Consider the following 14,633-nt stretch of genomic DNA (forward strand, 5'->3'; position numbering starts at 1 on the left):
GTGTGTGTGTGTGTGTGTGTGTGTGTGTGTGTGTCTTCTCAATCTAGTGGTTCTTAGCAAATTAGATCCAAGCCACACATCTTTCACTTTATATAGCAAAGGTTAGGGAAAATTTAGCAGAACTGGGAAAATTCATTTAATGTTCTTTTAAGTCCATTTTAAAGGATTGGGCATGTACCAAACTAGTCACAAACAGTTACAATTATGAGATAATTTTCACCTCAAATGTGGTATGTAAATGTAGTGTTGAAAATGGTATGTACAAGGAGAACTACCTCCAAATTAAATGGCCAGCTGGAAATCACATTTTAGCAAAAATACAAGCATTAGTACTGGGGAGAAAACATAACTTAAAATGAGAAATAATCAAGGGGGAAAAGGGAAGATACATTGGAAAACATGGAATAAGGATTCCTTCTCGGGAGAAGTAGGTTGCTGAGGGGGTAGGAGGGAAGTACAGGTTTCCTTTCACAGATATTTTGTTCCAATAATGCACACAGGCAGAAATTAAATTCTCTCATTTCATGAATTTTTCATTCAATTCCTTTGAGGTTTTGATATTTAAAATAATGTTACTTGCAAATGATAGTTTTATTTCCTGTTTTCCAAATATGTTAGTGTAGTTTTCCTTGTCCAATGGCATTTTCAAGTGTCTCCAGTACAATTTTCAATAAAAGTAATGACAGAAGACATTCTTGTCCAGTTCCTGAATTTACTAGGAACATCTCCAGTTTTTTCCAGAGATTAAGCATAATATTAATTTTGGAGCTGAGTTTTTAAAAAAAATCATATTGAGGAGTGAACCCTCTTTTCCCTATCATTACTATTATAATAATAATTATTATTTGTGATAAAGAATGGTTATTGAATTTGTCCAATGCTTTTGTAAAAACTCTCATTATTATGCTTTATTAATGACCAATTATTGGTGTTATTTCTTAGTAAATTCAATTTATAGATTTATAGACTTCATCCTATTGAACTATTCTTAGGTTGCTAGAATAAACATCACTTGAAGTGACAATTTTTTTAAATGGTACTGAATATTTTTTTATGGTACTGAATTTGGCTGGACAATATGTTACTTAGAATTTCTCCCCTATACTCCGTGGTCCTTAGTGAATTTAGCGTATCTTTGTAAGAAAGGGAGACTGAGAGAAGGAGACAAAGAGGGAGCGAGTTTCCATTTAATGGTACATTTACTCCATAAAATGAAAATATGTTTTTCTTTGTGTTCGAGACCAAATTTTACAACACTGCACTCTCTGCTCTCTAAAGCTGTTGAAGCCTGTGAAATGTAGCGCTGGAGTGGCCCTCCCTTCCTCTCTCTTCCCTTCTCCCCATGTATTTCGGGGCAGTGTTTAATGCACCTCCCTTTCTTGACTCTTCCTCCTACCCCAGTTCCTAAATCCCCTACTTTGTATTTTCCAATAAAGCTCTCTTTGGTCTTCTAGGTGTGTTATTTTTTCTTTCCAGTTCTAATATTTTTATTTTCACTACTATTTTGTTTTCTTGGGAGGTATCTGCCCACTCAGTTGTCTCTGATTCAGCTTGGCTACTCTAGCACCCGTGATTAGGAGAGGACCAGAAGTCACTAGTCCGATTGTTCTGACCACAGGAAAGTTTCTATGATGGAGACCTGTGGCATTATCTGGAGATATCTTTTAATGATTGGAGGAAAATACTACATCTTTTAGGTAGACTTGAAGCATCTCACTAAACACCCTACAATACACAGCAGTGTCTCAAAGTATCAACAGTGCTGAGGTTAAGAAATCCTGCTCTAGTTTGTGGCAACTCTGGTGATTTCCAGGACAGTGAAGAATCTGAGCCGCAGGACTTTATCAATCATGGTCTTCCACTCATCTGTCAACCCCATTCTTCAGTCACTGCCAGAGCTGTTCCCCGTGGGCTGGGGGTGAGAGATGCCACCCTGGGGACCTGAGCGGAATATGGCAGAGGAGTAAATCCTTGAAGATCAGTCCTATCTGCTTTGGTCACCTCCACACCTAAGCTGGACCTCTGCTTCACTGTGATTTATTTTCAAACACCCCTGTGACTACAGACTATTAGAGAGGGAATGTAGATGACTGCTTTAAGAGAATGGAGGAGAAGAGAAAAGAGTGGAATTTATTCTGCATTCTCTCAGCTTACCCTCTGACAATGCTGGCCACTCTTTGCCCAGTACATATGCACACACACACTCACAAATTCACACACACAAGCGTGCACACACACTCCTACACACACGGGTGAGGGAATCAAAATAACCTTCTACTTCCCAAGAGATTTCTTCTGGTTTCCTTATCTGTATTCCTTTTTCTCCATTTTTCTCTTCCTCCCCCCTTTATTTCTCTGCTCCTTTTCCTGTCTCTTTTTTTCATCTCCTTCCCCACATCTTTATCTTTCTGTTTTTCTCTCTCTTCTTTAATTTTAAAAGTCCATTTCATTTCTCTATAGTTTCTTTTTGTCTCAGTTTCACTAAGACTGCCAGCATCCCATGGAAGTTGACCAACTGCTAACAACCAGGCTCTTGTTTGGATAACAGTAATTAGCTTGACTATTTCACAATGTCTTTATTTTGCTAGATATCATGCAACAACCATTTGAAAATGAAGTTTTTGTGGCAATGGGAGAATCTCTGCAAACAATAATAACACAATTCTATTTTCTTGGCTAACGACTTGTTTTTGTTTCTCTTAGCATGCTTGATTTTGGAACTATTGCTGACAAATGTGAATCAACTTCTTAAGCAAATGCTTTAGCTAGTTCACATGTGAAGCCTAGGCGGATTGTGACCCTGCCAATTTGGCTGGGCTACAACACGCCATTATTTGATCAAACATTAGGAAAGGGGCTCCCGGTAAGGTATTTTGTAAATATGATTTTTACTTTCAGATGTTTCAAGTGACGGTGATTACACTTGATAATGTGAATGGGATTCATTTAGTCACTCGAAGGCCTTAACAAAGTCGAGTTTCTCAGAGAAGAAATTCTGCCTCAAAACTGACAGAGAAATTATGCCTGATTTCCAGTCATCTGACCTGCTGTGCCTATTTTGTACTTATCAGTGTCCACAAGTGTGTGAAACAACTCTTTAATTATCTTCTGTAAATATTTACATATCCGACTGGTTCTGCTTCTCAGAATTTTGGCTGATATGAAAGTCACACTACAACTTTCACTGAAAGGCAGTAAGTGTTTCACATAAGGTCTTCCGGGATCAGTTTTCCAGGGACAAGAAGCAGCAGGTGATATTTTGGCATTTGATCATATCCACATCCTTAAACAGAGACACAACAGAATAGCTTCACTTGGAGTGAAACTCAAAGTCAAACGTACCCAAGGTAAACTGACACTTGGATGTGTGAGGTACCTAGATCATTTTCCCCCAATTTTTATTTTCATTTATGTTTATTTTTGCTAATTCTGAGCCTATAGCCCTGGAAGCATAGCTGGTAGCCTTTGAAGCCCTACATAGCCTTGAATATTTTGATCCTACATTCCTCTGTTCATGAAGTGCTTGTTGAATAGAAAAGGACTTTCTCTATCTAGTTCACCATTTTGTTACCAGCGTATAACGCAGTGACTGGAGGTGGCAAATCACATCTACTGTGAGATTGCAGCTTGCTGGTGTGTGGCCAGACAACTCCTGGCTTAGGTATTTACAATAACCTGCCTTATTGCTTGCTCCCATGCTATCACTATTCAAGTGGAAGACACTCGGTCCCTACTTGCGGCCTAGTTTTGACCCTGGAATTAGCACCAAAACCACTCCTGTGAGGCAAAATTTAAGAGGCTGGAACTCTGCAGCTTTGGGTACTTCTAAGGCACCAGGGGTCCCCAGGTGTACTCCGAGCTTGGACTTCTGCCTTTGTGACTGGCCGCTTGCTTTCCTCATGCCCCTTTACTCTGTGGTCCAGTTAATAGTCACAGTGTGGTGTAGTGTCACAGTCATGGGCTTTGGATTGCCTTGCACCAAAATTTCAGTCCTTTTTCTACTTTGAGCTCTCATTTGAAGAAGTCAGCATAATGTACTCTTGTAGAATTGTAAGTAATAAGTGGTATATAAGCCCAAACTCTGGAAAGTTCCTAGGGGTTGACCAATAAATACTGATTTTTCTTGCTCCTTTAAGAATTTGTCTGTCTTGCTTTTCCTTGTACTTTTAGTGAATGCTCTAAGTTAGGCAAACCATTTTTCTATGAGTGAACATTTTTTTTTTTGTCTTTTTTCCTTTTTATCGGTACCAGGGATTGAACTCACGACTGCCTGCTTGCAAGGCAGGCGCTTATACCGCTGAGCTAAATCCCCAGCCTCGTGAATGAATATTTTAAGAAAAAGTTGATACTACACAGTATTTTCCAGACTAAGTTTGATATAAAAACAAATCATTGCTCAACAGTTTATTCACACACAGGTACTAAGTGCTACACTTGTAATAAACTGAATCCTAAGGATTCAGTGGAGAACAAAGAAAAAAGTTTTATGTTTATGTAGATCTTACCTAATGTGCAGAAAATTAAAATAGGTATTATTAAAATGATAGAATTAAAAAATATGTCAGAGGGAACTGATGGTTTTTTCTTCAGCCATGGCAGCTTTAAATTTGGGAGTTAGGAATGTTTTTCTGAATAGATGTTATTTAACATGAAATTTTGATAACATTCTGATAACAAGGGGGCAGCCACATGATAATCAGGAGAATGATATTTCAAGGCACAGTGAATGGTTTCTGCTGTTGGTTTGGTTTAAAGAAAACTACCAGTGTGGGTAAAGCATTGTGATTGTTAGAAGACTCTTTCAAGTACCCTTGGAAATGTGAATCTTCAAGAAGATGATTTGGTTGGAACGTTTTCTAAGTTTATTACATCACAGAATTGTTTTTGTCTGCAGTATTAGAATCACTTGACAAATAAAATGCCAGCACCAGTTTCTAATTTATTTGTTTCTGATTTATATTATTTCTGCTTTTGTATCTTCCTGCTCTGAGCCAAATGTGGTTCTGACTGAACATTTGTTTGGGGAGGAGTCACATGTTGCCAGATATAGAACAGATTTCTGTCAATTTCTAGGGAAAGCTTGCAGAGCCAGTAGCTGAGTGCCCTCTGGTTATGGTTCTTGTATTATCAGAAGTCATTACAGGCTTCTTCCCACAAGTGCAATGATAAGGTATTTCTTTCTTGAGAGTAATAGTGGCTTGTTAGGACTGTGGAAATTGTGAACCTTATGTCATATGTGATCTTTTGTGCTTCCTGTGAAGAATGGCTTGGAGAAGGATTGCACTGGGAGAGATTTACTTGAATCTCTAGATGTGGGAATGGGCCTCTCCACATCTCAGTCCCATGCATTTGTCCAGAATCATTCTTGTGAGCTGTTTATCTAACAGAGAGGGAGGCTTATTCTTATTTATGTAAATAAAATGGCTATATCAGGTAGGGAGGGCAATTAGATGAAAAATATTTCCAGATGAAGACATCCTTAACAAAATCAGTAATATCACAGTTAGAATGATGACACATAGCCTTAAAGCTGGACCTCTCAATCATCAAGTTTTTGTTTTTTTACACCATACTATGCTACTTTCTTGAAAGTTAACTATTGTCTTACCAAACCGATCCATGGTTTGTCTCTAATTTGTTAAATATTTGCTATGCTTATACATTATTCACATGTTTGATAAGTACCCAGAAGTAACTTTTTATTTTACTATTTTCATTATACAACATAAAGGAGTGATCTGATTTAGATATAAAACAGCCTCCAAAGCCTCCTGTGTTCGAAGGTGACAGGATTATGAGGGCATTTAAGCTCACTCAATGGACTGAAATCAACCTCTCCTTCTTTAAATTTTGGGTATCAAATATTTTGTCCCAATGACAAGGAAAGTGACTAAGAAAAGGGGGAAGCTACACTTTCCTGGTTGGGTTGCATCAGAACTTCAGGGGAAGCAAGACTCCCATTGCTAGTTCCTGGGGAGTCCTGTCCAGTATTTCGTTCCTAACACTGGAGTTAGACGTTTAAAGAGTCCATGGCTGTGTTTCTTAAAATTTCTCAGATGTAGCATAGTAAAATACGACTTCTCATGATAATTTCTGATGTGCCACCAGGATTCTAAGAAACTTCAACCAAATTTAACATCCTTTAGAATCTGGAGGGATGCACTTGGCTTTGCAGTGTGGCTGCGGGGAAGCAACTGACTGCTTATGAAAAGCTTCCTAAGGCAAGCTGCATGCCAACAGAACTGCAAACCTGGGATGATGCTAAAGGTGTGCAACTTAATATTTGTCAAATAAGATTGAAATTGGAGCATCTAGTAATATCTGGAATCTGGACATTAATCATAAATCTAGATTACCAGCCTTATGATCAACACCCATGAATAAATATCACATTTTTAAAACTTAACAGTGAAGAACATTGTTATCCAGAATGCCTAGTTCTTTATATTACAGTATTAGGAAGCTGAATGACTGGCCAGGTGGTTGCCACCATACTGTCAGCATGTCTCATCTTGCTTCTTCAAATTGAAGTTCTTTCAGTTCTCAACACCACCATTGCTGCATTTTTAGCTTATCGGAATTATCATTCTTCCTTCATCTAAAGAGCCATTCCCACCGAGGTAGTTGTGCTTATGAATTTAGGATGTTTTCTTCCTTTTCACTCAAGAGTTCATTCTCAAAGGGCAAACTAATTTCTGTAATTTCTCCAAGGACTAAAAATAAATGGAACAATTTTTCTCCTTCATCTCCAAAAACATCCTCAAGGAGTTATTAATGTTCTTCATTTATAACAATGAACAGAGACTTTAGTTTTATGATTTATTTCTTGGCTGTAAAATTGGAGTAACCTTTTGGTTATTCATTATTGTTATGGCTTGTATCTAGATGTCCCTTCAGAGCTTCGTGCTGTCATAGGTGGAGCTTTTTGTTGAGATTACTGGATCTAGAGGATGTGATACTGGGATTAAGGACATAATGCTGAGATTGAGGCCTGGTGGGGTGGCAGGATTAAGACCTAAGAGAGGGTAGCCCGGATACAGTATAAGGGATAGGAAGGTGTTTGCTTCTTCACTAGTGTGCTGTCTTTTGCCCACCAGGGACTGTTTGTCTTTATGTGATGCCCCGCTGCCATGCCACCTTGCCTTGCAGCCAGCCAGCTATGAACTGAAACCTCTACACACTGTGAGCTAAAGAAATCTTTCCTCTTTTAACTTAGAGTGTCAGGCATTTTATCTCAAAATCAAGAAAAGTAACTATGACAATTATTCTAGTAGTTCTCAGAATTTGTTTTTAGAATTTCAGGTTTAGACTCTGAGTGTCTTTTATGCTTATAAGAAAGCAGTTATCAGAAGATATGAGACTCCGGTAGAAGGACACGGCATGCTGCTTTGTCTGCTGAGTCATCTCAGCAGTGTTGTGCTAGAAAACCCTGAAGCACTCAGTGAAAATGTAAGCAGCCACTTCATCCATCTGAGTCATGTGGGCACAGACTTCCTTTTACCTGTGAACTCAGATAAGATGCCAAATTTCATATGATTTTGCTTGGCTGAGATTTCACATTACTGTAGAAACTTAGAGAAAACTATACAAAAAAGTAAAATTTTCACTCAATATAGGTAAAATGCTTACCTTTAAATGCTTAGACACTTAGATCCAGTCCAAGCTTAGGAACTTATATGTGTTCTTTTATATTGTATGTACTTAAATTTGATACTTTCCTCCAGATAAGGGATATTTTTCTTTTGGATCCTACTACTGCCATCACTAATAATTCTAGCAACTTGGCTTTCTGTTTCCTATGCCTTGTAAACTGCAGATTCTAACTGCCTATAAGTCATTGGAGAAAAGCATGAAACGGAACAGCACAGAAGACAGATGCTAGTGATAGGTCTCCTAATCCTTATCAGCTGTATAGGTCTTCATCTTTCTCTTCAATATCAAATGTCTCTTGGGAGAAATAAAGAAAATAAACATTGATGCAATCCAGAGGGAGTACAAAGTTCTCCAGAGAGAATACATCTGTACTCTCAGAACTCAGTGTAAGTATCATACATTTGGGGCATCCTAAGTGGGCCTGTAACAGCCTCCCTGCTCCCGGCCATGCTTGGTGGACTCTGGAGTTCTAAGCAAGCAAGCGGGCACCATCGGTTCCAGAGGCTGGGTGGCCTGGGGTACGTGCCCCATGCACTTTCCCCTGAGTCCAGCTAGTTTGGGACCCTTGCTTAGCCCGGAGAGGGAACTTCGTGGCTTCCATGTGCACTGGGCCAGCACAGCAGGTGCTCAGTGGGCTTGCAACAGCCCCTCGCTCCCAGCCATGCTTGCAGACTCTGGAGTTCTAAGCAAGCAGGCAGGCGCCATCAATTCCAGAGGCTGGGCTTTAGTGGGCCTAACCCACCCCCAGTGATCCTCTCTCAATCCAGGAAACTGGGTGCCCAGAGTCCCAGGAGCTGAGGGCATAGAAGAGGATTTCCAACAGAACCTAGGGGAGCCTTGGAATAACACTTGAAACACAGAAATATATGAAAGTGGCAAAATGAAAGACCAAATTACAATCTCAAACCTCCAGTCCATCCCAAGAAACTTTAGGAGCTATGTACATAGAAGAAAATAGATGCCATACACCTGAAATATCATACATAATAGCAACTGAAATAAAGAAGCAATTCTGGGAAGCTTTAAAGGAATTCAAACTAGAAATAATCTGCCAAGTAAAAGAAGGAATGATAAAAGTAATAAAAGAGATGCTGAACACATCTAAAGGAGGCACAGTTAAAAAATTAGAGGAACAGAAGAAAAAGATAGAATCCCTGGATGAACAATGTAAGAAACAGAATACATAAAGCAGATGCAAAGAGATATACAGGAAATCAAAAATTTCATTGAAAGCTGTAAAAAACACCTCAATGAAAGTGAAGATAGAATTTCAGACCTTGAAGACAAGATTGCAGCTAGTGAACAGGAAAGGAAAGATCTTTTAAAAATCACAAGGAATCAGATGCAAGATGCAAGATGACACAAAGAAAAACAACATAACATTGATAGGGATAAGTGAAAAAGAAGGGGACAACATAAAGGGTGTCAAGAGGATATTTAGAGAAGTAATAGCTGAAAATTTCCCAAACATGAGATTGGAAGCCGACATCAGGATTAGTGAAGCATATAGAACTCCAAATAGTCATAACCAAAATAAAACTACACCCAGACATATAATAATCACCATCCCAGAAATCCAGCATATGAATAGAATATTAAAAGCTGTCAGAGAGAAAAGACAGATCACTTATAAAGGAAAACCTATCAGAATCACAGCAGACTTCTCAGCACAAACAATAAAGTGAAGAAGAGCATGGAGTGAAGAATTTTAGATCCTAAAGGAAAATCATTTCCAACCTAAACTGATGTACCCTGCAAAACTGTCCTTCAAAATGGATAGAGAAATAGGATACTTCCATGACAAAGAACAGCTGAGGAACTTCATGATCACCAAGCCAAACCTACAAAGAATACTGAAAGACAGTTTAGATACACTTAGGAAAAAACCACTAGGCAAAGCAGACAATTAAACAGAACAGAAAGATAAAGATGCAACAGCAGAAAGACAACATGTCAACAATAAACCAACATACAACAGTTATAACCATTAATGTAACTGGTCTCAATTAAAAGAAACAGACTGGCAGAATGGATCAAGAAACAACATCCAGACAGCATATGGTTATATGCTGTCTACAGGAAACCCATCTAACCCAAAATGATACTCACAGACTGAAAGTCAAAGGATGGAAAACAATACTTCATGCAACAGGACCCCCCCCCAAAAGCATGAGTAGCTATTCTGTTTGTAGACAATGTGAACTTTAAGCCAATAATGATCAGAAGAGATAAAGAAGATCACAACATACTGGGTAGGGGAAAACTTCAAGAGAAAGAGATAACTATCTTATATATGCACCAAATTCCAGAGCACCCAGGTATATAAAACAAGTATTAACAGAAATCAAATACCAAATTATCAGTAACACAATTATAACAGGAGACCTTAACACACCATTGACACCAAGGGACAGATCAACCAGACAGAAAATCAGCAAAGAGATAACAGAACTAAATCACATCTGTGAACAAATGGACTTGATAAACATATACAGAGTGTTCCATCCAACAACATCAGAATATATATTCTTCACAGCAGTACATTGGTCATTCTCTAAAATGGACCATATATTAGCTCACAGAACATATTTAAATAAATGCAAAAGAGTTGAAATAATCCCTTGCATGTTATCAGATCATAGCACCATGAAAATAGAAATTAATGATAAGAGATACTGCAAAAATCCCACAAACACACGGAAACTGACTAATACACTCGAGTAATAAGTGGGTCACAGGGGAAATTAAAGAAGACATTAAACAATACCTACAAGAAAATGAAAATACAAATACAACTTACTGGAATCTGTGGGATGAAATGAAAGCAGTCCTCAGAGGAAAATTTATTTCACTGAGTTCCCACATCAGGAAAACAGAATGAATACAAATAAATAACCTGATATTATACCCCATCTAGAAAAAGAAGAGCAAGTCAAGCCCAAAGCCAAAAGAAGAGAGGAAATTATACAAATCAGAGCAGAAATCTATGCAATAGAGACTAAGAAAACAATACAAAGAATCAATGAATCAAAGAATTGGTTCTTTGAAAGAATAAATAAAATTTATAAGCCCATTAAAAAAGAGAATAACTAATTAAACTAATTAAAACTAATTAAAAAAGAGAATAAAAGTTCACATTCATGCAATAAGAAATGAAAAAGGCAAAATCACTACAGACCCTGTAGAAATACAGAAGATCATCAACACCTATTTCAAAAATTTCTACTCTCATAGGTTCGATAACACAGAAGAAATGGACAGAATCCTAGAAACATATTAAGTAACAAAGCTAGGTCAAGAAGATGTAAAACTGCTGAATAACCCAATTTCTATTAGTGAAATTGAAAATTAATTAAGTCCTTACTTACAAAGAAGAGCCCAGGCCTAGATGGATTCACTGCAGAATTCTACAAGAAATACAAAGAAGACCTAATGCCAACATTCCTCAAACTCTTCAATGAAACTGAAAGGGAAGCAATCCTTCCTAAGTCATTCCTAGAAGCAAATATTACTCTAGTACCAAAACCCGAGAAAGACCCAACTAAAGAAGAGAACTGTAGCCCAATCTCCCTAGAATACAAATGCAAAAATCCTCAATAAAATATTGGCAAATAGGATACAGCAAATCATCAAGATTATACATGATGATCAAGTGGGATTCATCCCAGAAATCCAGGGATGGTTCAACATATGTAAATCAATAAATATAATTTACCATATCAATAAAGCCAAAAGAAAGATTCACAAGATCATTTCTATAGATGCAGAAAAACCTTTTGGTAAGGTCCAGCATTCATTTATGATAAGAAGTTTACAGAAAACTGGAATAGATGGTCTTCACTTCAATATAATAAAGGCCATCTACGACAAGTCAACAACCAGTATCATACTAAATGGCCAAATATTGAAAGCCTTTACTTTAAAATCAGGCACAAGACAAGGCTGTCCCTTATCACCACTCCTATTTAATATGCTAGGAAATACTAGCCAGAGCAATTAGACAAGAGAGAGAAATAAAAGCGGTAAAGATAGGAAAAGAAAAAGTTAAATTATCACTGCTTGCAGATAACATGATACTCTACATAGAAGACCCTCCAAACTCCATTGAAAGACTCTTAGATATAATAAATAAATTCAGTAATGTAGCTGGATACAAAATCAATACTCAAAAATCAATAGCATTCCTATACACTAACAAGAAATTCACTAATAGAGAAATAAGAGAAGCCACCCTTCACACTAGCAACCAAAAAAAATGAAATATTTAGGAATTACTCTCATGAAAGAAATGAAAGACCTATACAGAGAAAATTATAATACACTGAAAAAAGAAATTGAATACAATCTCAGAAAATGGAAAGACATCCCTTGCTCATGGATAGGAAGAATAAATATTGTGAAAATGGCCATTCTCCTAAAACTCTTACACAGATTCAACGCAATCCCAATAAAAATACCATCAACATACTTCTTAGATCTTGAGAAATCACGCCTAAAATTCATCTTGAGTGAGAAGAGACCTGGAATAGCAAAGACAGTTCTAAGCAACAAAGGTAAGGCAGGAGGCATCACAATACCTGACTTGAAGTTATACTACAAAGCAACTGTAGTAAACTCAACATGGTACTGGAATAAAAACAGAGCCGAAGATCAATGGAATAGATTAGAAGACACAACCACAACAACAAACACACTCAACCACCTTATCTTTGATTAAGGAGCCAAGCAGGTTCACTGGGAGAATGACAGTGTCTTTAGTAAAATGTGTTGGAAAACTGGCTCTCCATATGCCAAAAACTAAAACTAGACTCATGTCTATTACCATATACTAAATTAAATATAAATGGATCAATGATCTGAATATTAATACAGAAACACTAAATCTATTGGAAGACAAATTGGGTAAAATCTTGAAGACGTAGGAGTAGGTAGAGAATTCATGAACAGGATTCAAACCGAACGGGAAATATTTCCAAGAATCAATAACTGGGATCACCTCTTATTAAAAAGTTTCTGCATTTCAAAAGAAATCTCCAGCATAGTGAAAAGAAAACCCACAAACTGGGAAAAAAATCTTAGTGGACTCTCCCTCAAAGGACTTCTGTCTAAAATATATAAAGAATTTAAAATAATAAGACCCCCCAAATTCAAAGATCTAATCCAAAAATGGGCATCTGAGATGAATACACAACTCTCAGATGAAGAAATACAAATGGCAAATAAAAACATGAAAAAATGTTCATCATCATTAGTCATTAGAGAAATGCAAATTAAAACCACACTGAAATTCCATCTCACTCCTGAAAGAATGGCCAGGATCAAGAAAACCACCACCAACAAATGCTGGAGAGGCTGTGGGGAAAAAGGAACTCTCCTGCACTGTTAGTGGGAGTGTAGACTGATGCAACCATTGTGGAGGTCAGTCTGGAGATTTCTCAAAAAGCTGGGATTGGGAGTCCCATTTGTTCCAGCTATTCTACTTCTAAGCATGTTCCCAGAAGAACTGAAAATGTCACACCATAGTGACATATGTTCACCCATGTTTTTAGCAGCACACTTTGTAATAGCCACTTGGAAACAACCTAAGTGTCTATCAAGTGAGGAATGGATAAAAAAGTTGTGGTGTTTTTATACAGTGGAGTACTACTCAGCTATAAAGAAGGATCACTTTGAGATATTTATAAATAAATGGGCACAGCTTAAGACCATACTCACAAGTGAAATAAATCAAACTCACATGTATGAATACCGAGTAGTTTCCCTAGTGTAAGAAGTGATACAAATACATAAAAGTATGTGGTAATCATGATTCCTCATTCACTCATTAATTGGAATGGTTTTATTCTGGGCTGTTTGATTTTATTGTTTGTGATGATATGAATAGCTATTTGAAGAAAACAAGACATCATAATAGCTAGTGTTGATTTAATATCATCTTGTTTTGAAGTCCTATCAAGCTTTTGTTCTGTCTCCATCGGTTTATCATGTTGTATGTTATTGGATTTTATTATATGTGATAGTATAAACAAAATTTTTTATAGGCAAAGAGATAATATAGAAACCATTGTTCGTTTTCTGTTAGCTGATTCTAAATACCCTGTAATACTTTCATCCTCTTGAATGGTTTCACACTATCTTGATATGTTTGATGCTACAGTATACAAAGTTACACTCAAATATTTCAAGGAAAGAGACACTATTGTAACTACTATTAAGTCGGGTTATCTTGTGGTGAAACACTATGATGCTTAAATTGTTCTGTTCTGACTTGTATTGTTATGTTGTTATGTCCTCTTTTATCTCAACTTCCCCATTTTTAAAAAATGTATTTTTATTATTATTTTTTTAATTAAGGGAAAAATTTTTAAAAATTAGCAGGATATATTATAGTAATTTTTAAAATTTCCTATTAACTTGATTTGAAGTCCTGTACTGCACTCGCCATTTTGTTTTGACTGATTTTATTATATTCTGTTTGACAGTATCAATTTTGAGTGTATAGGCAACTACTTTGATTTTTTTTTTTTGTGTGTGTGTTTTTGTTTTTTATCAGTACCAGGGATCGAACTCACGACTGCACAGTTGCAAGGCAGGTGCTTATGCCACTGAGCTAAATCCCCAGCCCCTAGGCAACTACTTTGAAGGCAATAAGACTCACTATGATGCCCATTCTGGTTTGACTATTATCTTCTTTTGAAGTTCAGTAATGTCTCCAATGTTTAGGTTTTGTTGGTTTGGTTCTGTACTGTTTTGTTCAATTTTATTATACCTGATGATATAGGCAATTTTTTAAGGTATGCAAGAGGCATTATGGTAATCATTATTGAGTACACTGTATTCTGTTTTTACATCATGTACTATGTCCATCCTTTGTTTTGACTGACTGCTTGTTTTGTCACGTTTTTATTTTCTTCCAGAAAAAAAGTAATTAGAACCGTGGGAGTAATAAAACCCAAAATGTGTAATTGTTATTGTAAAAA

This window comes from Cavia porcellus, unplaced genomic scaffold (assembly GCF_034190915.1).
Source record: "Cavia porcellus strain 051 isolate PalLab524CR breed Dunkin Hartley unplaced genomic scaffold, mCavPor4.1 scaffold_28, whole genome shotgun sequence".
NCBI lineage: Eukaryota > Metazoa > Chordata > Mammalia > Rodentia > Caviidae > Cavia > Cavia porcellus.